Source organism: Cervus elaphus, chromosome 32, assembly GCF_910594005.1.
Source record: "Cervus elaphus chromosome 32, mCerEla1.1, whole genome shotgun sequence".
Taxonomy (NCBI): domain Eukaryota; kingdom Metazoa; phylum Chordata; class Mammalia; order Artiodactyla; family Cervidae; genus Cervus; species Cervus elaphus.
The window spans coordinates 40786585-40813395 of NC_057846.1; the positions used below are offsets into that span (position 1 = coordinate 40786585).

At 45.0% G+C, this 26811-nt stretch overlaps 1 protein-coding gene and 1 non-coding gene across 8 annotated transcripts in view; both read left to right on the forward strand.

Moving 5' to 3' along the window:
• Positions 1-26811, forward strand: part of TACC1 (transforming acidic coiled-coil containing protein 1) — a 120097-nt gene that overhangs the window by 30972 nt on the left and 62314 nt on the right. The window lies entirely within an intron of this gene.
• TRNAC-GCA lies at positions 14424-14495 on the forward strand. The gene has a single exon. It is a non-coding gene; the product is annotated as a tRNA-Cys (tRNA).

The following is a 26811-nucleotide window of genomic DNA, read 5'->3' on the forward strand; positions in this document are numbered from 1 at the left end:
TATGGTGTATAACTAACTCATCTAGGGCTTGTTGAGTTTGTCCATGAGGAATGAACCATAATGCACTTGTCAACGCTTTCAGTTAAATTTCTAGGCCAATCTTAGTTTGCATTTGGAATATGTTCTAATGGATTAGATCATTGGCAAAGTCAGGAGTTTCTGAGAACTGGAGTGTTTTTGCCTTGGGGTTTTCTGATCACGTGAATTACATGCAGGTTCTATAAAGGTCTCATGAACTGCAGAGATAGCAACAACAACAGAGATAGCAAGAACAAAAGATAGAGCCTTTTGATGAACACAAGTCCTGACATGAAGAGGTGCTGGCTTTGAAGTTTTAGACACAAGCAAACAGGATTCAAAACAAGTAATCTTAGGAAGCAACGTACTTGAAACCCGCGGCTTTCAAATTCAGTGTTGTTCACCCCATAATTTTTACTTTCATTGAAAACATTTAGGTCCCCGATTGCTGTAGAAAATTTTCAAACATCCATCTAAACTGTTTTACTGTACAGTTAAGAGAGAGACTTAGAGCAAGTTTGTGGAAAAGACCCAGAAAAACCTGCTCTATGAATAAATGTTGAAAGAGGTACTTAGCTTGAAGGAGGGACTGGTGACATGGTGGAAATATATAATTTTTAAAGGATGTTGGCTGCCTGTCTCTCTGGTGAAGTCAACCCCCCCAGGAAATGGTTTGCATTTCAGGACATGGAAATTATTTGTGTGTGTATGTTGAGTTTAGATAGCACAACTTCTAGACAGTGAGGGTAGCTGATATACTAAACAAGAGTTACTAAGGGAAGAAAAATCCCTTTTTGCAAATCATTAAAAGGTAAGAGAGATACTCTCTCAAGGATTGAGACTCCAAAGAGGTTCTGGTCTGGTTTTGCTCAATTGCTTCTCTCTTTTAGCGTCAGCGGTTCCCCACCCTTACTTCCACTCCACAGCTTCTCCCGGCTGATTCATATTTCGTGTCAAAAATCAAGAGAAGGCGGGGGATGGGCACAGCTGCTGGTGTCCTGGGCTAGCGAAGCGGGTTATTTAATATCTTTGTTGGCTGGTAGCCAGGGTGTGCTGCAGGCTGTGTGAATTTGTTAACCCCAGGTCAGGAGATGAATCGGTAGCTTCCTGAATGGCCGTGGAACATGCCATGGAGGTCCATGTTCTGAAACTCCCTCTGAGTCCTATAGGATGCTTTTTTTTTTTTTGCAATTTTCTATTGTGGTAAAGTATATGTAAGATAAAATTCACCGTTTTAATCCTTTTTGTGTTCAATTAAGTCCATTCACCATGTTGCATCACCGTCACAAGCATCCGTTCACACTTCGTCATCATCCCAAAGAGAAGCTCTGCATCCAGTAAACAATCACCCCCCTTACTTCCGTCCCCCAGCCACCAGTGACCTCTATTCTACTTTATGTCTCTATTTACCTGTTCCTCATATAAGTGGAATCATCGAATATTTGTCCTTTTATGGCTGGCTTCGTTAACTTAGAATCATGTCCTGAAGGTTCACTCATGTTGTAGCCTGTTTCAGAGTTTCATTCCTTTGCCTGGCTCAGTAATATTCCTGTGTATGTAGAGACCACATTCTGTTTATCTGTTCATCTCTTGATGGACACTTGGGTTGCTTCCAGCTTTTGGCAGTTGTAAATGGTGCCGATACGCACACTGATGTGCAAGTATCTGATTGAGTACCTGATTTCAGTTCTTTTTGGGTGTTTGCTGAGGAGTAGCATTGCTGGGTCACCTGATAACTCTGGGGCTTCCCAGGTGGTGCGGTGGTGAAGAATCTGCTGGCGAATGCAGGAGACACAAGAGACACGGGTTTGATACCTGGGTCAGAAAGATCCCCTGGAGTAGAAAATGGCAACCTACTCCAGTATCCTTGCCTGGAGAGTCCCATGGACAGAGGGGCCTGGTGGGCTACAGTCCATGGGTCACAAAGAGCCGGACACGATTGAGCACACACACATGTAGTAACTCTATGTTTTACTTTTAGAGAACCAGCAAATCGTTTTCCAAAGGACTTTACCATTTTACATTCCTGCCAGTTATGCGTGAGGCTTGCCATTTTTGCTCATCTAAGTAACACAGTTAGTAAATATTCTTATAATTATTTGTGCATCTCTGATCAATAATTTAGAACACATTCCTAGAAGTTTAATTATAGAGTGAAAATGCAAATATTCTAAAGGCTATATTTAGTTATGTATTACTGTATATTGTCAAATTACTCCCCCAAAAGTCATCCCAAATTATACCCCCATCCCCCAGCACTGCCACTTTCAGTTCAGTTCAGTTGCTCAGTCGCGTCCAACTCTTTCCAACCCCGTGGACTGCAGCACGCCACGCCTCCCTGTCCATCACCAACTCCTGGAATTTACTCAAACTCATGTCCACTGAGTTGGTGATGCCATCCAACCATCTCATCTTCTGTCATCCCCTTCTCCTCCTGCCTTCAATCTTTCCCAGCATCAGGGTCTTTTCCAAGGAGTCAGTTCTTCGCATCAGGTGGTATTGGAGTTTCAGCTTCATCATCAGTCCTTCCACTGAATATTCAGAACTGATCTCCTTTAGGATGGACTGGTTGGATCTCCTTGCAGTCCAAGGGACTCTCAAGAGTCTTCTCCAACACCACAGTTCAAGAGCATCAGTTTTTTGGTGCTCAGCTTTCTTTATAGCCCAACTCTCACATCCATACATGACTACTGGAAAAACCATAGCTTTGACTAGACAGACCTTGTTGGCAGAATAATGTCTCTGCTTTTTAATATGCTGTCTAGGTTGGTCATAGCTTTTCTTCCACTGTCACTTTGGCAGTATAATAGCATCCTTTCCTATGCTAGGCACTATCATTTTCCATCTTTGCCAGTTTGGCAAGAGGAAAAAATTATAATCTTGGTTTGACTTTTTAAATTCTTTATCAGTGAGCGTGAACTCTCCCCCTATATGTTTATTAGCCATTTTTTTTTGGCTGTCCTGGGTCTTCACTGCAGCACACAGGCTTTCTCTAGTTTAAAGGGTTAGGGGCTTCTGTCTAGTTGTAGCTGTGGGCTTCTTTTGTTCTGGAGCACAAGCTCCAGAGCCCATGGGCTCAGTCGTTGTGGAACGCGGGCTCAGTTGCCCAGAGACATGTGGCGTCTTAGTTCCCTGACCAGGAGTTGAAACCTCATCCCCTGCATTGGAAGGAAGACTCTTAACCACTGGACCACCGAGTCATTCCTTATCAGCCATTTGTAATTTCTTAATGTCTTAATTTCTCTTTGCCAGTTTTGTACTGAGGTACTTATTTTTCAGGACTTCCCTGGTGGCTCAGACGGTAAAGAATCTGCATGCAATGCAGGAAGAGACCTGAGTTCAATCCCTGGCTTGGGAAGATCCCCTGGAGGAGGGCACGGCAACCCACTCCAGTATTCTCGCCTGGACAATCCCATGGACAGAGGAGCCTGGTGGGCTACAGTCCATGGCGTTATACAGAGTTGGATATGACTAGAGTGACTTAGTATGCACGCACGCACTAATTTTTCTATATTTTTTGTGAGAATTCTTTATACTATGAAGCCAACTAACATTTACTGAGCACTTATTATGTTTTTGGAAAATGTTAGTCTCGCATGTACATTCACTAATATGATTTTTTAAATTAATTTATTTTTTAATTGAAGGATAATTGATTTACAGAATTTTGTTGTTTTCTGTCAAACCTCTTAAAATAACCCAGTGAAAGTGTCGCTCAGTCATGTCCAACTCTTTGCGACCCCATGGCCTATTCAGTCCAGGGAATTCTCTAGGCCAGAATACTGGAGTGGGGAGCCTTTCCCTTCTCCTGGGGATCTTCCCAACCCAAGGATCAAACCCAGGTCTCCCACATTGCAGGTGGATTCTTTACCAACTGAGATATCAAGGAAGTCCCAGTGCCAAATAACCCAGTGCCAGGGACCAAACTCTTGTGTCTTATGTCTCTTGCATTGGTAGGAGGGTTCTTCACCACTAGTGCCAGCTGGGAAGCCCAAGGAAATAGATACAGAGAGGTTAATTAACTTGTCTAGGGTGTCACATACTAGAGAAGGCAATGGCGCCCCACTCCAGTACTCTTGCCTGGAGAATCCCAGGGGTGGGGGAGCCTGGTGGGCTGCTGTCTATGGGGTCGCACAGAGTCAGACACGACTGAAGTGACTTAGCAGCAGCTGGCTATCACATCTGGAGTGACAGAATTGAGATTCAAGCCTAGGCAGCCTGAATCCAGAGACCTACATGCCTGGCCATTGTCTTAAACAAACCTGTTAACCACTGTCCTCTGTTTTTGTTTTGTTTTGTTTTGAAGGGAAGGTATTTTGTTCATTAGCTTTTTATTTTAGAACAGTTTTGGATTTACAGAAAATTTCAGCAGATGTGCCAAGAGTCCCCATAGATTTCAAAAGCAGTTTTCCTTATTATTAACTTATATTACTATGGTACTTTTGTTATAGTTATTGAAACCATCACTGATACATTGTTATTAACTAAAGTCCATATTTTCTTTAGATTTCCTTAGTTTTTAACCTGATTTTTTTTTCTGTTCCAGAGCATATTACATTTAGTAGTCACGTTACTTTTTAATATAAAACAACCTATCATGCTTTGCTTTGGGTTTTCCCCCCTCTGTTTTATGCTTATAGTAAGCTCTTCCCTGTCCTCAAATGAGATAACTCTTTTCTTCTAGCTGTTTCATGAAGTCCTTCTCTTTATAAGAAACCATTTACTCCATCTGAAATTTTTAGAATTATTAGTGTAAGATAAGGCTCTAATATATATATTTTTTCAAAATAGATAATCAGTTACTCCAGTACTAATATTTTTAAATAATCCTTGTTCTCCCCACCGATTTGTAATACCTTTTTTTTTTTTTTTTTTTGGCCATGTGGTGCTGCTTGTGGCATCTTAGTTCCCCGACCAGGACTTGAACCCAGACGAGAGCACCCAGTCCTAGCCACTGGACCGCCGGCAATTCCCCGTGCTGTAACACCATTTAAAAAATCCTTTCCTTCTGTTTAACCCTTGATGGCTTTTTCTGTATTCTCACTCATTCAACAGATTTGAGTAGACCACTTTCTTATGTTCAGGCACTGTGACTGTTGTTTATTATTTACGTGGAAATTGACAGGGGCCGAGGAAAGCATTTCTAAATGTATAAAATCTGAATATTCATCGATAATAGTATGAGGGGCAGGACATTTGCCAGAGAGTAGGACAAGGGGAGGTAACTTGGAAAAGGAGTTTGGGGCAAAAGGACATTTAATGACTGAACTTTTCTTGTAGGTCTTACACCGCCCTGGGTCACTCTGCAGTACATCTGAAGGTTTCATTTCAAACAATTTAGCGTCCTGTGCAGAAACAGTGGTACCCTCAAATGCTCTCAGGACACCCGCATGCTTTGGCAGGCTCACATTTTTCATGTACAGTCTACACTTTAGTTTCTGCAGTAACATGATACAACGTCCTAGCAGATTTATATCAGGAATGACAGATGATAAACCACTCTGTCCCTTCTCCTGATTGTACACGTCTTCTACCTCTGGAGACTTGGGAACCTTGGAAAGTGCGAGAATCCTTCACTTTGACATTTCTTCATTCTCTGGATTCTTACTGTTAAGGATACTTTGGGTATCTTTATTTTACTTTTTTTTGCTGTACCTGGTACAATTTCACCTTTAGCCAATCTGATGGTGTGTCTGCTGTGAATGTTATTAATAGAAATTTTAAGCAAAAGAAATTATGTCTGGCTTTAAACAAGGAATCATATTTGGCTTACTTATATTTAGGGGGTAGAATGTAGAAACTTTAGAATCGTATCTATTTTCTGAAGGCAGGATAGTTCTGTTTCCAATATAACCCGTACATCTATCTTGTACCGCTTGTCCCCATAAAAGCCTGACAGCTTGAGAAGTCACTGGTCTGGATGAGCGTTCTCAGGAACCTGACAAAGATGCTTCACTTTAGAGCAATAGCTCTGAAAACTTCATTGAGTCAGAGATCCCGTGATAATATGAAACTTTTATAGACTTTTTCCAAACAAAAATACACATCCACACAGTACAGACAAGGCAGCCCTGGTAACTCAGTGGTAAAGAATCTGCCTGCCAATGCAGGAGACGTGGGCTTGGTCCCTGGGTCAGGAAGATCCCCTGAAAGAGGAGTGGCTGGCTAGCAACACACTCCAGTAGTCTTGCCTGGGAAATCCCATGTGCAGAGGAGCCTGGCAGGCTACAGTCCATGGGGTTGCAAAAGAGTCGGACACAACGGAGCGACTGAACACCACCACCGAACAGTACAGAAAAGTTACGAGAGTCAGAGGTCCTGAGCCTAGGCATTAGCTCATTTCATCCTTTCAGGGACCCTGTGAAGTAGATCTGTTGCCTCCGTTTTACAGATGGGTAAACTGAGGCCTGGAAAAGTTGAGAAACTAAGGCTGCAGAGCTGGCAGAATTCAAGTGAACCTAGCTGAAAGGAAACGATTACCGGTCATTTCCAGAGTGGGTCTACCGTGGAGCAAATTATTAACCAGCTCAGGCTTCTGTTTATATGCTAGAAAATAAGTCTTTATGGGTCCCTCCCTACTGATAGCACAATTTCAGGGAAATAAATATTTGAGGACAGTAAATGTTTGAAAAATACAACCCATTCTGTAGACAAATACCCGAACACTGTGCTGCATTTACACAGGGCGGCTAGAACGCCTCCCTGGGGTTTCTTTGCTGAATTATTTTCATCTGTGAGTCTTGCTTTCCTAACAACTGCAAAATGTTATGTTTCCATGGCGACCTCAAAATTGTTCTTAAGTAGGAGCTTGAGAAAACAAAACTCGGAAGGCTTGGACCGGACATAATGGTGGGAAGAGGACTGACGTTGTACCTGCCAGATGTCACCTTCTTGGCATTTCTCTGGGTCCAGTGGTGTCTTGTCTCTGTCCCTTTCCCAGTTGCCTCCTTTGCCTTTTTCGATCCGTGATTCTCTGGTTCCACCACGGGTGAAGCCATGATTCCTGTGAAATGTCCGCTGATGGATATTTGGGGAAACAAGTTGTGAATAACATGGGCCACCTTTACAGCTGATACCTGGGGCTTGGCAGGTTCTGTTGACAAGATTAGAACTGAGAGATGTGCCCACATTTCAGGAGTGGCTGGCGGGGAGGAGGAGACAGAGGTCCTCAATGGACTTCACCTGTGTTTCACCTGTGGTCCACCGGCCTCTGGCCCGGTAGAGGGTGCTGTTCTCTAGTTCTCCCACCAGGGGGCACCAGCCACCACGTGCTTAGTTTCTGGCCTTGGTTGGCCAGCGGTGACCAGGCCGGTCTTTAGCCGGCTCCTGGGCCGGGTGGGATAAAAACCAGAGAGTCTAAGGATGCTAGCTTACATGTACGTGTAAGGGAAAAGGAAACAGACTAGGGAGCGGGGGAGGATGAAGCTGAGGGTTTTGATATTTCCATTTCCTCCTGCTGTCTGGGATCCACCTCTCCTGGGTGTGTTATTTCTCATCACTCCTCCAAATTGCGTGGTTCAGAGCATATTTTTGTGGAAGTCTTCCCCCTCCTTCCCACTGTCCACTGGTTGAACTGCAGTATAAACGCCCAGGACTCAGAAACGGGGCTCACTGTGACCTTTTGATGGATAGAAACAAACTGAAAGAAATGCCCTTCAAAAAAATTTGCTGATCGAATGTGTAACAGAGTTTTCTGGCGCCCCCTGGTGGCTATTGTGGAGTACGGTTTCATCCTCAGAAAGGGGGAGACCCCCCCACACCACAGGTCAGGGCGTCCCCTTCAACAGGCCCCGGTCATCCCAGCTTGGAGGAATATTCTTCAGAGACTAAAGCCCAGACAGTTCTAGGACTTGACTGGCTCTTCCAACGTGCCTTTTTCTCACTTTTTTTGCTTTACACTTTCAAATTCCTCTTGTGTTTCCCATTCGGCAATCTTTGCCCAGTTCAGGGCCTTTCTCTTTTAAGGAAAAGTTTTTAATCCGTGACAATTGTCTGTTTTGTTTGGTTGATTCCATACCCCTGTTTGGATGATCAGTGCGACTGGGGAGGGTTTTGTGTTTGGGACTGAAATGCTTGAGTGGGGTGTGTGTGTGTGACTGTGTGTGGCTGATTATGTGAGGTGTCTGTGTGTGTTGTGAAGGTGTGTGTGTGCGTCTGTGTGGTGGTGTGTGTTTGTGTGTGATTGTGCGTAGGTGTGTACGTATATGTGGGGTGTGTGTGTGACTGTAGTGTGTAGGAGGTGAGTGTATGTGTAGTGTGTGTGTGTATGACTATGTGTGGGAAGTATGTGTATATATATGTGTGGGGTGTATGTGACTGTGTGAGTGTGTATGTGTGAGTATATGTGGGATGTTGTGAGGGTGTGTGGGTGGTTACATATATGTGTGGTGTGTGTGTGACTGTGTGTGGGTGAATATATATATGTGAGGTGTATGTGTGTGTTGTGAAGGTGTGTGTGTGACTGTGTGTGGGTGAATATATATATGTGAGGTGTATGTGTGTGTTGTGAAGGTGTGTGTGGCCTGTGAATGTGTGTGTGTGGTTGTGTGTAGGTGTGTATGTATATGTGGGATGTGTGTGTGACTGTGTAGGAGGTGAATGTGTGTATATATGTGTGGGGTGTGCGTGTGACTGTGTGAGTGTGTGTGTATGTATATGTGTGGTGTGTGAGTTCATGTGGGATGTTGTGAAGGTGTGTGTGTGGGGGGGTGTGTTTGTGATTTGTGTAGGTGTGTGATTGTGTTTGGGTGTGTACAGATATGTGGGGGGGTGTGGGTGTGTACAGATATGTGTGGGGTGTGGGTGTGTACAGATATGTGTGTGGGGGGTGTGAGGGTGTGTACAGATATGTGTGGGGGTGTGTCTGTGATTTGTGTAGGTGTGTGATTGTGTGAGGGTGTGTACAGATATGTGTGGGTGTGTGTGTGTGTGTCTGTGCGGGGGTGTGTTTGTGATTTGTGTAGGTGTGTGATTGTGGGTGTGTACAGATATGTGGGGGTGTGTGTGTGGGTGTGTACAGATATGTGTGGGGTGTGGGTGTGTACAGATATGTGTGTGTGTGTGTGGACTCCCCGTGCTGCCAGCCCTGCCTTGCTGACGCAGCGGTGACCCTTGCACACACAGGTGTCAGGAGGCCCTGGCTGCCCGCCGGGCTGACCGCCTGGGGTGAGTCTGGGCGGAGCGTGAACACCCACTGACCCGTCACACCCTGAGTTCTGCCTCTCTCTACGGAGCGCGGAGGGCGGCTTCTGACGTCCTTGTTCTCCGGCCTGAAACGCTCTGGGTCCCGCGTCTCCCCGCGGGGCCCCTCCTCTCGCCTGCCCGCACACAGCGGCCCTCTCGCGGCCGCAAGCCCTCTAAGGAAGCTGAGCCGTGCCGCTTCCTTTTTTGGGCAGCCTGGAGCCTTCCGCACTTGCATCACTGGTGTGTGGAACACATCAGCTCCTCGCGCTGTGTGGTCTGTAACGTGTCTGCTTTATGTGTCCGGAGTTCAGAGAGTATCCGCGGGGCCCTGGGTCCGCTCCATAGACGTTCTGGAACAAGTCAGCTTCATCAAGTGTGGATACAGAGATAAAGACATCCTGAATAGCTTATTTGAGAACAAGAACAACAACAACAAAAATCAGCATCAGAGGGAAAAAGTAAAGGTCCCAGCACACGGGCAGGTTGATGGCTCTGAGTTGGGGAAGTCCTGAGCATTTGGCCCTTGATGGTGTTGACGAGGGGGGCAGTTCTGGGAACGTCCGAGGCCAAGCTTTCCCCTACAGACGTACCGGGAGCCCTGGAGTGAGGCTGAGGAATGTTGCCACGCGGTCTCCACGTATCCACCCCGGCACCCGGCAGCCTGGGAAATGTGTCTGCCAGCTGTCGCTGCCGAAGGCTTACGGAGCGTCTCAAATAAAGGGATTATGGGCCCAGGAGGCTAGTGACTAATGGAAATGCCCATCCTGGTGGCTGATCCCAGCACAGAGTCACGTTTCTGCACGTCCGGTCCCGGATATGGCTGAAGTGAGCTCAGCCTGTCCCCCGGGACGCAAGTGGCCCCTCTGGGCAGTGGTCAGCACACCCTCTCTCCCTTGGGAATCCTGCAGAAGGGCCTGGATTTGCTGCAGGAAGTAGGAGGCATAGTGATGGAAGAGTTGAGAGAGGTTGTCCAGGACAGAAACCTTCGACGGGCTCGGGTCCCAGGTCCTTGGGGGAGCTGAGCTGTCGGGGTGGGAGGTCTGGGGACAGTGGGGGGAGTGGTGCTGAGTCAGGCCGAGTCGCTTGCCCACCCCTGTACCAGAGCCAGACTGCAGGTCCCAACAGTGGAGGGTCAGAGACAATACAGATTGTGGCTCAAAAAGGGGTCCGATGCTGGGCAGATGAGAACAGGGAGTCCCTTCTCAGCGTTGATTTGGCTGTTGTGAGTTAGGTGAGTTTTGTTGTGGTAATTCACAGTCTCTCTCTTTTTGAAAAAGTTTTTATTGGAGTGTGGTTGATTTACAATGTTGTGTTAGTTTCAGATGTACAGCCAAGTGAATCAGACTTACATGTACGTATATCTGCTCTGTTTTAGATTTTGACCCTGTATAGGTCATTATAGAGTATTGAAAAGAGTTTCCTGTGTTATATGGTGGTGGTGGTGGTTTAGTTGCTAAGTCGTGTTGAGCTTTTTGCAACCCCATGGACTGTAGCCGATCAGACTCCCTGTCCATGGAATTCTCCAGGCAAGAATACTGGAGTGGGTTGCCATTCCCTTCTCCAGGGGATCTTCCCAACCCAGGGATGGAACCCGGGTCTCTCGCATTGCTGGTGGATTCGTTACTGCTGAGCCACCAGGGTCTTAATTAATTATCTACAGAATCTTCTGGACTAAAGGTCCTTAAATGCTGATTTAGGGAGGAAGTGTTGAGCTTGCTGTTGATCAAAAAGCTTTGTATCTCCAGTTTAGAAGTTAGGGACATGTTTCTTGTACAGAGAATGAGAGTCTAGTGTGAGTGAAATCCCAACGATTTAAGGCATTAAATCTATCCAGATTAAGGCATTAAGTCTATCCAGAGTGGTCATCCGCTGGATGACCCACGCCCAGAGTTTCTGGTTCGACAAGTCCAGCATGGGGCGCGGGAGTTTGCATTTCTAATTCCCGGGTGATGCTGATGCTGCCTGGTCAGGGACACCTCCCCCACCCCCCGCCCCCCCCCATTTTACTAATTTCAGGCAAAGGATTGAAACACTCCACTTACCAAAAAGAGAAATAAAGAAGAAAAGGAAGGAAGTCCACCAGCGTTTCAGTCAATACAGGACAAGATGTTCGGACTTCACTGATAATCAGACGTGTTCAGATAAAGCCAGCAATGGCATCGCATTCCTCCCCAGTTGCCAGCGTTTTAGAAGACGGACTAATGCAGCCTAGGTGAGGATTTAGGGAAGGGGCTGTCCCCTACTCTGCTGTTTAAAGCTGTGAGTCAGTACAGCCTTGCTGGCAGGCAGTCTGGCTCTGTGTCTCCAGGTACAAAATGCGATCTAGAGTTTTAACTCTAGGAAGTGATCCTATACACGGGAGAAGATGTGTTATTCATCCCGGTTTCCTTTGTAAGGAGGAACAGTGAAGCGCCTAAACATCCCTCCACGGGGAGCAAGTTTTGTAAATCACGTGGACACGCCGAGGCTTGTTATGCGGCTGAGAGGAGATGAGAGCGTGGGCTCTGGGGGGTCAGGAAGGGTCTTGGCCCCACTGTCTGAATTCCACTTCCTCCCTTTGGGAGCAGAGCTCGTGATGAAAACAGGAGATGCTGGGAATAAACCCTTACGTCTAACTGAGAACAGTACATTTATTTTTTAATACATTTTAAAAATATTCTTGTCCATGTAATAGCCAGGACATGGAAGCAACCTAGATGCCCATCAGCAGATGAATGGATAAGGAGGCTGTGGTACATATACACCATGGAATATTACTCAGCCGTCAAAAAGAATTCATTTGAACCAGTCCTAATGAGATGGATGAAACTGGAGCCCCTTATACAGAGTGAAGTAAGCCAGAAAGATAAAGAACATTACAGCATACTAACACATATATATGGAATTTAGAAAGATGGTAACGATAACCCTATATGCAAAACAGAAAAAGAGACACAGAAATACAGAACAGACTTTTGAACTCTGTGGGAGAAGGTGAGGGTGGGATGTTTCAAAAGAACAGCATGTATACTATCTATGGTGAAACAGATCACCAGCCCAGGTGGGATGCATGAGACAAGTGCTCGGGCCTGGTACACTGGGAAGACCCAGAGGAATCGGGTGGAGAGGGAGGTGGGAGGGGGGATCGGGATGGGGAATAAGTGTAAATCTATGGCTGATTCATATCAATGTATGACAAAACCCACTGAAATGTTGTGAAGTAATTAGCCTCCAACTAATAAAAAAATTAAAAAAAAAATATTCTTGTCCATTATGGTTTATCTTAGGAGATGTAAGAGGTGCAGGTTCAATCTCTGCATCAGAAACATCCCCTGGAGGAGGGCCTGGCAACCCACTCCAGTATTCTTGCCTGGAGAATCCCATGGACAGAGGAGTCTGGCGGGCTACAGTCCATGGGGTCGCAAAGAGTCGGACACGACTGAGCGACTAAATGTGTTAGTTTCTGTTGTACAACAGTGTGAATCAGCTGTAAGTAAACAGGTGTGCTCGGTCACTTCAGTCGTGTCCAACTCTTTGTGACCCCATGGACTGTAGCCCGCCAGACTCCTCTGTCCATGGGATTCTCCAGGCAAGAATACTGAAGTGGGTTGTCATGCCCTCTTCCAGGGGATCTTCCCGACCCAGGGATCGAACCTGAGTCTCCTGCGTCTCCTGCATTGCAGGAGGTTTCTTTATCGCGGAGCCACAGGGGAAGCCCATACGTATAAATATATCCCCTCAATATGTATATTTAAATTTCATTTGTTTAAAAGTACCTATCTGTCTGTCTGTTGTCTGTTTAACTGCTCATCTGTCTTGTCTGCTTATCTGTCTGTCCATCCTGCTCATAGTACATGCTTGGTGTAGGAATCAGGTTGATTTGGGAGGTTTCTGTCTGTTCATCCAGTCGCCACATATTACAGAGCAAAACAAGGTAGACAAGACGCTTTGTGTTCACAGAACACACTTCTGGTTGGGAAAGACAGTAAGTGGAAAAATAGAAATAACTTCATTCCAAGTATAAAAGTTGCTTTAAGAAAAAGATAAAAACGGGGGTGTTGCTCACCATCATTTTAACAGTTGGCTCTTTATAGCCAAAAACAGAACTCTGGGTAAGTTTTCCTTTCTTCCTGGTATTTTTCTGGGCCATCCAAAATCCACCGTTTCAAAGACTATGCTCCTTGATGCTTGAGGATCCTCCCCTCACTCACTTGGCTTAAGTCCCACTTGCTGCCGAGCCGGGGCTGCTGACCACACAGTCCTCAGGCTCCTCCCTCAGCTGGTCCTCAGAGCAGCCTCCCTGACTCCCTGATTCATCCCCACTCGTCCTCCCTCCCCAGCCTCCTGGGCCTCTCTGGGAGGTCCTGCACTTTCCTTATACATCACCCATGACAGCTAATAAGTTACACATTTTCTTTGCTTACTGAACTCACCACTGTGCAGGCTCCGTGAGGGCAAGAATTGGGTCTGCCTGGTCGTTTGTAAAGTGTGCGGGATGACTGAATGAAGGAATTCTTACAAACTCATGTTCGGCTCATGCCACTCAAAAGCCAATAATTCAAGAGGCAAGTGTCAATAGAAAGGAAAGGTGCTTTCATCAGACAAATTGGCAGTTGCAGGGAGAAGGTGGACTCATGTCCTGAGACCACTCCTCCAGAGATTCTGCTCAGCCATGACAGTGTTTAGGTTTTTTTTTTGTTTTTTTCAGTATTTATTTGGCCATGCTGCATCTTAGTTGTGGCACACAAGACCTTCCATCTTAGATATGTCGTGTGTGAGCTAGTTCCCTGATCAGGGATAGAACCCAGGCCCCATGCACTGACAGCATGGAGTCCCAGCCACTGGACAGCCAGAGAAGTTCCTTCTTCCTTTTTTTTTAAGTGTACTTAAAAAAAAATTATTTCTCTGGCTGCATCAGGTCTTAGTTGTGGTGAGTGTGTTCTCTCGTTGTGGCACGGGCTCGGTAGTTGCTCCACAACATGTAGGATCTTAGTTCCCCGGCCAGGGATCCAACCCACATCCCCTGCATTGGAAGGAAGGTTCTTGGCCACTGGACCACTAGGGAAGTCCCTTCCTTTTCTTTTTTAAACAGTTCGTGTTGCCTTTTCAAACGAGGTGAATTTGGGGGGATGTTGTATCTCTGTTGCTCAGGTCAACTGTGTACATTGTTGGGGAGGAAGATATTTTCCTCTGCTTGTCAAGGTTCTTCTAGCTGGTCTAGGAATTAAATGGACATAAGGGCTTCCCTGGTAGCTCAGTTGGTAAAGAATCTGCCTGCAATGCAGGAGACCCAGGTTCAATCCCTGGGTGGGGAAGATCCCCTGGAGAAGGAAATGGCAACCCACTCCAGTATTCCTGCCTGGAAAATCCCATGGACAGAGGAGTCTGGCGGACTACAGTCCGTGGGGTCGAAAAGCGTCAGACACGACTGGGCAACTAAACCACCAGCAAGACAGATTAACAGGAGAAAGTCAAACAAAAGTTCAATAACATACATCCATGGGAGAGACCCAGGAAAACTGAGTCACTCACCAAAGCGGCAGAAACCCTCACCTTGTATACCACCTTCAGCTGAAGATGAGAGCGGATGTTGGAGGTAATGTTTTGGGACTTTGGAGGGATGGAAGGGAATTCACATCAAGATGGAAAAGCAAATGTTTGGTAAGCAACTGTGTGTTGGGCCTGCAGAGACACTGGGGCCCAGAGAGGACCCTGGTCTTTATGCCCCTGCCACGCTGAGCCCACTCTGCAGATGACCCTGGTGACAGCTCTGTCCTGGGAAGAGGACCTCGATTTGATAATTTAAAAAAAATAATTTTTTAAATTTATTTATTTTTGGCTGCACTGGGTCTTCCTTGCTGCTTGCAGGCTTTCTCTAGTTGCAGCAAGTGGGGGCCACTCTCTAGTTGCGGTGCACAGGCTTCTCGTGTTGCGGAACATGGGCTCTGGGGCGCGCAGGCTCAGTAGTTGTGGCTCTGGGTCTCCAGAGTGCTGGCTCAGTAATTGTGGTGAATGGGCTTAGTTGCTCCCTGGCCTGTGGGATCTTTCCCGACCAGGGATCAAACCTGTGTCATCTTCATTGGCAGTCAGATTCTTTACTACTGGACCACCAGGGAACTCCCTATCTGAATGGTTTTAATCAGTTGGGGGAAAGTCAGAATTTCTTCCTGAGTTTTGGGGCCTTGATTATTTTCACCTTGGTGTGTGAAATAATCCACACGCCAAAGAGACATTTTGGGGTAGTGAATTTTGCTTCCCTGTAATATCCTTCAGGGTTGGGGAGAAAGCTTGGAATTCAGATGTCCTCCCCACGATGTCTGAGTCCCAGCCATGCAGACTTCGGTGCCTGGTATTCCTCAGGAAATCCTTAACGCCGAGGACTCACCTGCCTGTCCGGAAACCAGGATACTGGGCCCAGTGATCTTTGGCAAAGGACCTTTCCAGCTAAAACTTCCTGTGGTTCTGCGAGATCTGGGGTGGATGCTTAGGCTGGATGTCAGGGACTTGTTAGTTCAGGAACCTACTCAGTAGCCAGCTATGCCTTGACCAAAGGAAATAGAAAATACATATGATCTTACTATATCATATGTGGTGAGGTGCCGAAAAGAGCAGTAAGGGTAACCTTGCTTACACTAGTTTTGTAAGATAATTTTAACAAAATATCCTGGGAATTCCTTGGAAGTCCAGTGGTTATGACTCTGCAGTTTCACTGCCGAGGTCCCAGGTTCAGTCCCTGGTCAGGGAACTAAGATCCTGTAAGCCATGGAGCATAGTCAAATATATATATATACATATATGTGTGTGTATATATATATATATATATATATATTTTTTTTTTTTTACTAATTATGAGTCCATAAGAAAATAGTTTCTAGGTACTGCCCTGGCGATACAATGGTTAAGTCTCTGTGCTTCTAATGCAGGGGGTGAGAGTTTGATCCCTAGTCAGGGAGTTAAGATCCCACATGCCACATGGCTTAGTCAAAAAGTTAAAATTAAAAAAAAAAAAAAAAAGAAAATACTCAGGAAGTCCTTTGTTGGGTGAGTGCTGAAAATCGTCAGGCTTTCCAGGTGGCTCAGTGGTAAAAGACTACGCCTGCCAATCAATGCAGGAGATGCTGGAGACACCAGTACTATCCCTAGGTCAGGAAGATCCCCTGGAGGAGTAAATGGCAACCCACTCCAGTATTCCTGCCTGGGGAGTCCCACGGATGGAGGAGCCTGGGGGGCTATAGTCCATGTGGTTGCAAAGAGTCCAACGTGAGTGAGTGACTGAGCACGCACATGCTGAAAATCATCACTAATACCAGTTAGTGTTACAGACAAAGGATAACAATGATTAATTCATTTACAGAGTATCCGCCAGTTATTTTGTTGTTGTTGTTGTTGTTGAGTCGCTCAGTTGTGTCCGACTCTTTGGGACCCCATGGACTGTAACCTGCCAGGCTCCTCTGTCCATGGAATTCTCCAGGCAAGAACACTGGAGTAGGTCGCATTTCCTTCCCCAGGGGATCTTCCTGACCCAGGGATTGAACCCACATCTCCTGTGGCTCCTACATTGCGGGAGGATTCTTTACCACTGAACCACCGGGGAAGCCAGTTATTAGTCTTTGAATTGGGATAAGACTCTCATATTTACTATATAGTATTTCTGGATTTATAAAAACCATTATTTTCAAGGAAATCTCCCCAAACAAGATAATATCCTTGTCCACTATCCACCCTTCCTTTCCCTCAGTGTATCAATATTTCCACTTACCAATTTGAATTTACCATGAAGCTAATGAAGCTTGAACTTCAAGACTCCTCAGTTGGGCTGCCCCTCCTTGATCTCCAGAGCGGCTCTGGCGTTCTGTAAGGTTCTTTTGTAATTTTTTTCAAAAGAGCACCGCCCCCTCAAGTTCCTAAGCTTCCTGCTTCACAAAATGGGGCTTTGGCAGCCTGCTTCATTGCCACCTTCCTCCACAGAGCCCCACTATGTTCCCGCTTTTTCCCAGATGGGAAGAAAGGCTCCCAAGAGTGCCATCTGCCTCATCAACATGGTTTCCTGGAAGAAACCAACCTAAAGGGAATGTTAGAAAACAGTTCAACCAAGTCAATTGAAAGATCAAATTGGCTTTATTCTGTGAGCCAAGAATCAAGCAGCATCCTATGGAGCTAATAGGAGGGAGTTCCCTGGAGCTGCATGAAATGAAAGGCTTTTATGGACAGAAGGGACAGGAGAGAGAAACTAACAAGGGTGGGTCATTTTCAGGCAAGATCACTTCCCTGTTGGGGGCTAGCAGTAGGGGGCTATGAGGCATTTACCTCCCTAGTGCTGACCAGGGAATTCCAGACTGTCTGGTTAAGATCATATTCCTGCGAGAGGCTGAAACTGCGATCAGGTTAGGTATTAAGTCTCCATTTGGCATAGTAGGCTTAGCACAAGTGACCCCATTTGGGCCTATTGTCTTTTTTTGAACAGTTCCCCCTTTTGATCAGACTCAGTGAAAGTCACTCAGTCCTGTCTGACTCTTTGCGACCCCATGGACCGTAGCCCACCAGGCTCCTCTGTCCATGGAATTCTCCAGGCAAGATACTGGAGTTGGTAGCCATTCCCTTCTCCAGGGGGTTTTCCGGGCCAGGGATCAAGCCCAGGTCTTCTGCATTGCATGCAGATTCTTTACTGTCTGAGCCACCACGGAAGCCCATTTGTCACTGAGAAATGTGGTAAAAATGTAAGGTGTTAGTGCCACTCTCAGCTACTCTTCTCAAGTTCTCAGTTTTTGTTGATTCTCCATGTGGTATTTACAGGTTGTAACTTCAGGCTCACATTTTTTCAGCTGGTCATTTTCTTCATTCCTTTCCTGGCCTTCCAGTCTCAGGGAGATCGTTTGCTTGGTGGTTAGTGGCTACGAACATACATTTAAATCTTTTGAGAAAATACAGCATGACGGGGAGGCTACTATGATTATTACAAACAGGAAAATTTCCTAATGTTTGGAGTGCATTTTGGAGTGCATGTATCCCCATGATACAAACCAATCAAAATAAAGTAAGTCAAAGAAGGACTCCACTGAAGGAGTGAGAGTTTATAATACCTATAGTTTGAATTCCTCTCTTTTCAATATCTTGGGGTTCTTGAGCCTGTTAGGCAGTGATTTTCTTTGTTGTTCAGTCGATAAGTTGTGTCCAACTCTTTGTGACCCCATGAACTGCCGCATCCCTGTCCTTCACTATCTCCCAGAGTTTGTTCAAACTCATGTCCATTGAGTCGGTGATGCCATCCAACTGTCTCATCCACTGTCACCCCCCTTTCCTTCTGCCCTCAGTCTTTCCCAGTATCAGGGTCTTTTCCAGTGAGTCAACTCTTCATAATAGGTGGCCAAAGTGTTGGAACTTCAGCTTCAGCATAAGTCTTTCCAGTGAATATTCAGGGTTGATTTCCTTTAGGATTGACTATTTTGATCTCCTTGCAGTCCAAGGGACTCTCAAGAGTCTCCTCCAGCACCACAGTTCAAAAGCATCAATTTTTCATCTCTCAGCCTTCTTTGTGGTCCAACTCTCACATTTGTATATGACTACTGGAAAAACCATAACTTTGATTACACGGACCTTTGTCAGCAAAGTAATGTCCCAACTTTTTAATATGCTGTCTAGGTTTGTCATAGCTTTCCTTCCAAGGAGCAAGCATCTTTTAATTTCATGGCTGCTGAAAACCTTAATTTTTAGTGAAAATAAAGTGATAAACAATTGTGAACCTTCTTTTATATTAGCATTCTGTGGCTTGGTGAATTTGTAAATACTCTGTGTATGTGTTTGTGTATAAATGCTTTCTATAATCTGTAGAAATGTGTTCTCATAGTAAATTTTTCAATGGGGCACAAAACATGTTTACTAATAAACCCAAATATCTTTAGTTCCTTTGTAGAAGAAATCCCCAAATGGACAAATCTGTGTTCAATAATTATTTTGCTTTATTTGTAAATGATTTAGATATTTGATAACTATCCACCATTTAATTGAACTTGGCGAAACTTTAAGGTTTCAGGTTACCAAAAAGATTTGGGGAGATTATTTCAAAAGTTCACATAAAAATTTTATTCTGCAGTGTCTTATTTATTTCTCCTGTTCTCAATAATTATGTTTAGACTAAACTCAAAATTTTCATAAGATGTTTTGACAAAATCAGCCATCATCCCAAGCTATTTTTCTTGCTGACAAATTTCATAACAGAGATAACATGAACTTTTTAAACCAATGAACCCAACTAGGATAATGTGCTTTGTCATTATTTTAATGCTGATAATTCTGAAGACATACCTATTCAACAAATTTAAACTAGACTTTATTTACCAAAGATTTTCTCAGATCAAGTAAACTTGAGAAATATTTAAGTTAGTTTCTATCGTATTTCTGAAAGTTGTAGGTATCCTTCATACATACAAGTGCTTTATTCTCTTCAAGCCAATTAAATAGAGCTCTTCTACAAATTAATTTTAGCAATACCATCCGAAGGTGGATAATACCATACAACACATAGACATACACACACAGAGACAGATGCCAACAGAGACCTTATAGCTTTTGTTGAAAGATTTAGCCATGAATCAGGTAGTATAAAAGAGATTGGATCCAAATTATATTTCTGACAGCTGCAGTAACCTAAGGTGACCTGTTCAGATGGCTAAAGCATTTTATTAATATTTATGGAGAAGACCTTTAGGATTTTTCAGTTGCCTAAGTTTCAAAATACCTTTTATCCCTTCTGTTTTCCTCCTGATAAGAATCCCCTCCTTGAAGTTGGTATTTTAAAGAGATGACCTAAATAAGAGTTGCTGGAGCAGAATTTCTGGTTTTTCAAAGATATGTGAGAGAAGGACAGTTGCTTTTAATTCCTGAGGAATTGGGCTGCAATTTAAATGATATCATAGGTCGATTCACCTATAAATCCTTTTACAAGGGCTTTAGAAGGTTTTTCTTTCCCTCTGAGTACATAGTTTTATTTTAGGGAAGCAGGCCTAAAAGTTTTTCTATCAGGCTCTGCATCGTGGCCAGTTTCTGACCACAGAGATACTTCGTAGCTGTCAGCTGGAACAAACAGTAAATATTTCTGACAGTACTGAACAACCACTTGGATTTAAGAGGTACCTTCAAAGAGAGCACACACAGAAGGTATTTTATTTTTGGACTTCCCTGGTGGCCCAGTGGTTAAGAACCACCTGCAATGCAGGGGACACGAGTTCTCTCTGTGGTCTGGGGAGATTCCACGGGGCACCCAAGTCTGGGCCCAACTACTGAGCCCCTGCGCCCTAGAGCCGGGCTCTGCAACAGGAGCCAGTGATCTACCAGAATTTAGCCAGGTTTCTCATTAAAGAACTCACCAATTCAAGAGACATCCCTGGTGGTCCAGAGGTCAAGAACCAATGCTGGGAAGGGCCCATAAGGGGGCACCTTCCTTTGAGTAGATATGGGGGTGTCTGTAAGCCCGCAAACTTGGTGGATTTTTGTTTATGGTGTTGTGGCCTCTTCAGAGTAGAAAGACATTCAGACAGAGGATTGCTAGAAAGAAGAGAGTGCTCAGAGGAGGAGAAAGGGGAGCTCTTACTGAGTTCCTTAGATAATAACAGTGCCAGCTTTGGGTTGCCACTATTTTCCTCAGCCTGTCAATTTACCTTTTAAATATGTATTTATTTATTCGGCTGCATCGGGTCTTAGTTGTGTTGCGCGTGGATTTTCTAGTGGTGTGTGGGCTTAGTTGCCCCATGGCTATGGGATCTTAGTTCCCCAATTAGGGACTGAACCTGCATCCGCAGCATCGCACGGCCGATTCTTAACCACTCAACCACCAGGGATGTCTCTTGATTTGCCTTTTAATTTGAAGGCAGACATGAGGAGTTTTCCTCTTCTTATGGAGCCAAATCTCCGATCATTATTTTGTGTGTTATTTTGTTAATTACTCCGAAGTTTGGACAGTCAGCCTTCTGACAGAGCTCTGGCAGATACTGTTGCTTCTGGATGGTTTTCTCCCCCGTGGTTTGATTTGTACTATTTAGCCATCTAATCCATCTGGAATTTATCTTGGTATATGCTCTGAGGTAAGGGTTGAATGTGATCTTTTTCCCATTGCCAACCAATTAATCCTTCAACCAAGTATTAAGTCATCTTTCCTTCCCCACTGTATTGTAACCTCTCCTCTATCATATAACAAATTCCTGTATCTTACCTGTAAGACAAGGTAAGATATTTTACCTTTCTGGGCTTTTTGTTCTGTTTCACAGAACAAGGATATGCCTGTTTCTGCATAAATGTTTCTAAATGTTTGCAGAACTAATCCCCTTCTTGACTTTCAGCTAGTCACTTAGCTTGTGTTTATTAGTGAGGAAAATGAGCAATGTGTTAATATTTGGCACTTTCACAAATTTTAACACCCACAGAAAGGACAGACTTCCCTTCTCCCTGCTTTGTACTGTAACAGAGATATAAAAGGACATAGTTTCCTTGAATTTCCACACACATGTAGTTTCTGAGCCAACTTATGGCAGTGAAACTTTTACTGTAAAAGGATAAAAGCCAGAAGTAACAGGAGGCTGCATACCATGTCATGGAATTTGCTTCTTAGCTTCCTATCTTTGTCTTTGAGAAACATGAGATTTTCAGCCACGAACACATGAGGTCCTGTGATGAAATCCCCACACATGTCCAGAGTGAGCCCTTCAGTGGAGTGGGTTTCCCAATTACTCTGGAAACCTTTATGTGGTTTTATTCTTTCTTCTGAGTACATACCATTCTCCCATCTTCCTACAATGAATCTCTGCTGCCCTTTCTAAGTGCCCTCCCAGTCTGTACCCTCTAATTTCTTTTCTTCTTCTTCTTCTTTTTTCAGTATTTATTTATTTGGCAGCGCCAAGTCTTAGTCTTAGTAGTGGCACGTGGGAGGTTCCATCTTAGTTGCAGCGTGCAGAGTCTAGTTCCCTGGGTGGGAATCGAACACAGGCCCCCTGCATTGGGAGAGCAGAGTCTTAGCCACTGGACCACCAGGGAAGTCCCCATACCTTCTAACTTCTTAGTGACAACGTTTCATAAATGAAAATGGGGACATGTATTTATGAGGATGGTGGATGGAATATTTGACATCAGGATGATCTCGGAAAATCTAGGCCATCTGATCAATGACCTTCTAGTCTAATACATGGAGAGGTTTATTGGGGGAGGTTTATTCTGTTTTGGAGGTAGGTAGAAGAAAGGGAATCAAAACAGAAGAAGGAATGGTATTTTATTTTAATTTCCTAGGTTCCCCAGGTTTCCCAAATTCCCTTCAGCCTCCTTCACTCCAGACAGTCTCAATTCTAGTCTCCCCTCACAGGTTCATGAAGTAAAGTAGATCTCTCAGATTTGGAGCAATGTGTATTATTAGAAACTTAAACTCATAAACAACTTAGGGTTTCAGATGGGTTACTTGTGCATGAAACTCTCTGTCTTGGAGCTCTCTGACCTTTTCTAATGTTTCATCTTCTAAAAAGAATGTAAGTTCCACAGAAGAAAACAGAATGTGCTAAATCAGTAATTCTGATATACCTGTTGAACAGGCTCTGCAATTGCAGTGATGTTGTTTAGCAGGAAAAACCTTTATCTATTAGGATTAGGTGTTTCTGAATTTAAAGATAGTTCACCACTCTCAGTGGGTCTTTTGTGTTTGTTTTCAACTGTAGATTTGTGGTAGTTGGTGAAGGATCAGTGACAATGCTTGGGTTATTTTTCTCACATAGAACGGACTGGTTGACCTAAGTCTGTTTATATCTTTTGTACTCAACAGCTGTTTTTCTAGTACTCTTACATTCCAGTGAAAGTGAACTTTCTTATAAAGTTAGTAAACATGTAGTCATGACATCTGCTAGGGATGAGCAAAAAACCTCACAGAATGGGTTCTTCCATGACATTGCATGCTAAGTCGCTTTAGTCGTGTCTGACTCTTTGCGACCCCGTGGACTGTAGCCCACCAGGCTCCTCTGCCCATGGGATTCTCCAGGCAAGTATACTGGAGTGGGTTGCCATGCCCTCCTCCAGGGGATCTTCCTGACCTAAGGACTGATCCCGCGTCTCTTGTGTCTCCTGCATTGGCAGGCAGGTTCTTTACCATTAGCGCCATCTGGGAAGCCCCTCCATGACACTAGTTGCGTGTAAACATGATAACATATATCTGTTCCTTTTCCCACTTCTCCGAAAGCTGTCATGTTCTCCTCTAGGTCTGATTGTAATCTGGGTGCAATGACATACTTTCTGGGGAAGTCAAATTTTGCTTTTGTGATAGAGAACAAAATAAATGAGAAAGTGGACCTGACGAGAGTCATTCACCAGAGCAGAGCCTGGGCAAGGGTCTTTGAGCAGGTCCTCTAGGTGGGATGCTTGGCCAAGTCTTTAATGGATGCAATCTGGATCCCTTTTCATCTTTCTGGAGCTCTTCAAGCCTCTTAGCCATGGGCATAAATCCAGGTTTTCTGTTTTTTAAAAAAATGAGGAAGAGGGTTCTCTTTAGGATGTAATTTTTGGTATAAACGCATAGTATTAATATAAGTCCCCTGGTTTGGACATGTTGGAGGGAAGTTTGAGATTCTGTAGCCTGCAGGTAAAGGATAACATTGGATCTTGCAAGGTTTAAGGCTGTAATGTTGAACTTAACCTGAATACCTCAGATGCCATTGTTGGCAATGGCATTTCTTCGTGGGTGGAGCGAGGTACTCCTAGTTGGGACTTCGGAGCCCTGGCCAGGTAAGCAGGAAGCCACCACTGCAGCAGCAGCAAGAAACTCAGTAGCGTGTCCCACTGACGGAATCTCAGGCCACCAAGTGGCTTCGAGTGATTTCTGCGTTCTTCAAGAAGAGTACTGAAAGGTATGAGACCAGGCTCCAGAGTCAGCCCCGTGTCACGGTTTTAGGCCGGTGACTGCCTTTTCTGCTTCAGTTACCTCATCAGCAAACTGAGGATAGGAAAACCCGCCCCACTCCCGGAGAGTGTTGTAGGGATCGGAGGAAACTTGATTATGTAAGGTACTGTTATCATTGCATCTTAGAGACCTTCTGCTCTCCTATATTCGAGAAGACAAAAGTGAAGGGTTGAGGGGGTTTAGCTCAGTGAGTGGGGTGAGACGAGACCATCCAGTGGCGGGCCTGATGGAGTGAGCATGCACCAGGAACGCCCCACTGTGTCGTGTGCTCCGTGAACAAGGTGACTCTCAAAAGCAGGATGGGGAGGGGAGATGGTCTGTCAAGGTTCTACTGAGTCATCCATACTTAGTTGCCATCAGCTGTTTCAAGTCATATGGGCCGGTGCCTTTTCTCAGCCCTTTAGAGCCACTCCTCCGGTTTGATGACATTTATCAATCTGGCATGCGTGTGCTCAGTCGTGTCCAACTCTGTGTGACCCCATGGACTGTAGCCCGCCAGGCTTCTCTGTCCATGGAATTCTCCAAGCAAGAATACTGGAGTGGGTTGGAGTGGGTTGCCATGCCCTCTTCCAGGGGATCGTCCCGACCCAGGGATCGAACTGGTGTCTCCTGCATCTCCTGCATCGGCAGGCAGGTTCTTTACCTCTAGCGCCACCTGCTGCTGCTGCTGCTGCTAAGTCACTTCAGTCGTGTCTGACTCTGTGTGACCCCATAGACCGTAGCCCACCGGGCTCCCCGTCCGTGGGATTCTCCAGGCAAGAACACTGGAGTGGGTTGCCATTTCCTTCTCCAATGCATGAAAGTGGAAAGGGAAAGTGAAGTCGCTCAGTCGTGTCCGACTCTTAGCGAGCCCATGGACTGTAGCCTACCAGGCTCCTCCGCCCATGGGATTTTCCAGGCAAGAGTACTGGAGTGGGGTGCCATTGCCTTCTCCATAGCGCCACCTGGAATCCCTCAATTTGGCATTTCATCTTAATTGAAGTTAGGTGTATCTTTTGCTCACCGAATTTGTAAATTGTTAGGAAATACAGATAAGTTGATGCGTTTGCCTGCCTGCCTGCCTGAGCTTTTTCTCGGTGGTGACCTCAACTCTGTGATTTCCCCGTTGCCACCCTGGAACCACCCTCATCCTCTCTGGGAACATCGTCTCATACACACGGCCTTCTCGTTTCACTGGCCGTCGGAAAAGGTTTTGTTCACAGTAGCTGTTTTTTCTTCCTTCTGTTGTAAAAGGGTTCCCATTGTGCGTGGATTGCTTGCAGCTCCAATACTTCTCGAGTGAGAGATTTGTCGTTATTGTTTAGTTGCTAAGTCATGTCCGACACATTATCCAGGAAGGGTGTTGTGTTTGCTCGCCCTACTGCACGATCAAGTTCAGTATGAGTTAAGATCTAGTGCTTAATGGGCTTCCCTGGTGATTTAGTCAGTAAAGAATCACCTGCAATGCAAGAGACCTGGGTTCGATCCCTGGGTCAGGAAGATCCCCTGGAGGAGGGCATGGCAACCCACTCCAGTATTCTTGCCGAGAATCCCATGGACAGAGGAGCCTGGTGGGCAACCTGCCTGAGCAACTAAACCACCACCGCCACCTTAATTAGGTTTAGGAATTGTTCCTGGTCAGGCCCCGCCCTACCCCTGCCCTCCCCTCCTGCCACAACCCCTTCCAACCCCGACATTCTCACAGTAGCTGTGCCATACAAATGACTAGTTGTTTGCCTGTGTGGAGTTGGCTTACTATATTATTCTATTTTTTACCAAAGAGACCCATTTCGCAGATTCCTCTGGGGAATTCATTAGTGGTAAGGTGTGTGTGTCTGCCCCGGCCACCACTGTGGATGTTTCAAGGAGTTTCATTTTAGATTTTCGTGGAAAAAAAATAAAAAAATAAAATAAAAAAGATTTTCGTGGAGTATTGACCCAGAGCTTCTGTGAAGGGCAAGAAGCAGAGGAAGGAAGAGAACAGATGGGCCCTTCCTGTGCTTCCGGTCATTTCCAAAACAAAGACATTCCATTTGCAGACATTCTAGTCCTTGAAGCTAAGGGCAGCAGCAAAGTGATTTGATTTACCTTCTTGGTCAAACACTGCCCGTTCTTTCCAGAGTTATAGGAAAATTGATGTATCAGCCTCATTATTTGTTCTTCTAGACAATAAAATTAATTCAAGCTATTGAATACTTACTTTATTGCTGTTCCCATTAAGTCCAGGAATCTGCAGAGATTTTCAGAAACCTGGGCTTTTGTTTCTCCAATTTCAAGAAATTTCTGGATAAGCTTTTGTCTTGCTGGGGCCATCACTTCTCTGGTTTCCGTTGTAGGCTGGTTCAAAATCTTGATTTTGCCAGGAAGAGTCAGGCTTTAGGAATTTCTGGCACGCTAGCCAAACTTAGGTCTGTTTGTAAACTATCTGCACATTAATTCAACACCCTACTGACAGTATAGTCCAGTAATGATCTCTGGGCAAAGGAAAATAAGTCATAACTACGATGTGGCCCCTACTGTTTAGAAGCTTATGGTTCAGACTTGGGAAAGACATGTAAACAAACATATTATGTATAGTGTGTAGGGTGACCTTATGTCCTGGGACATCCTGATGTATGCCTATTGTTCTGGTGATAACTATTAATAGTTGTTTAGTCGCTCAGTAGTGCCCGACTCTTCTGCAACCCCATGGACTGTAGCCCACCAGGCTTCTCTGTCTGTGGGATTCT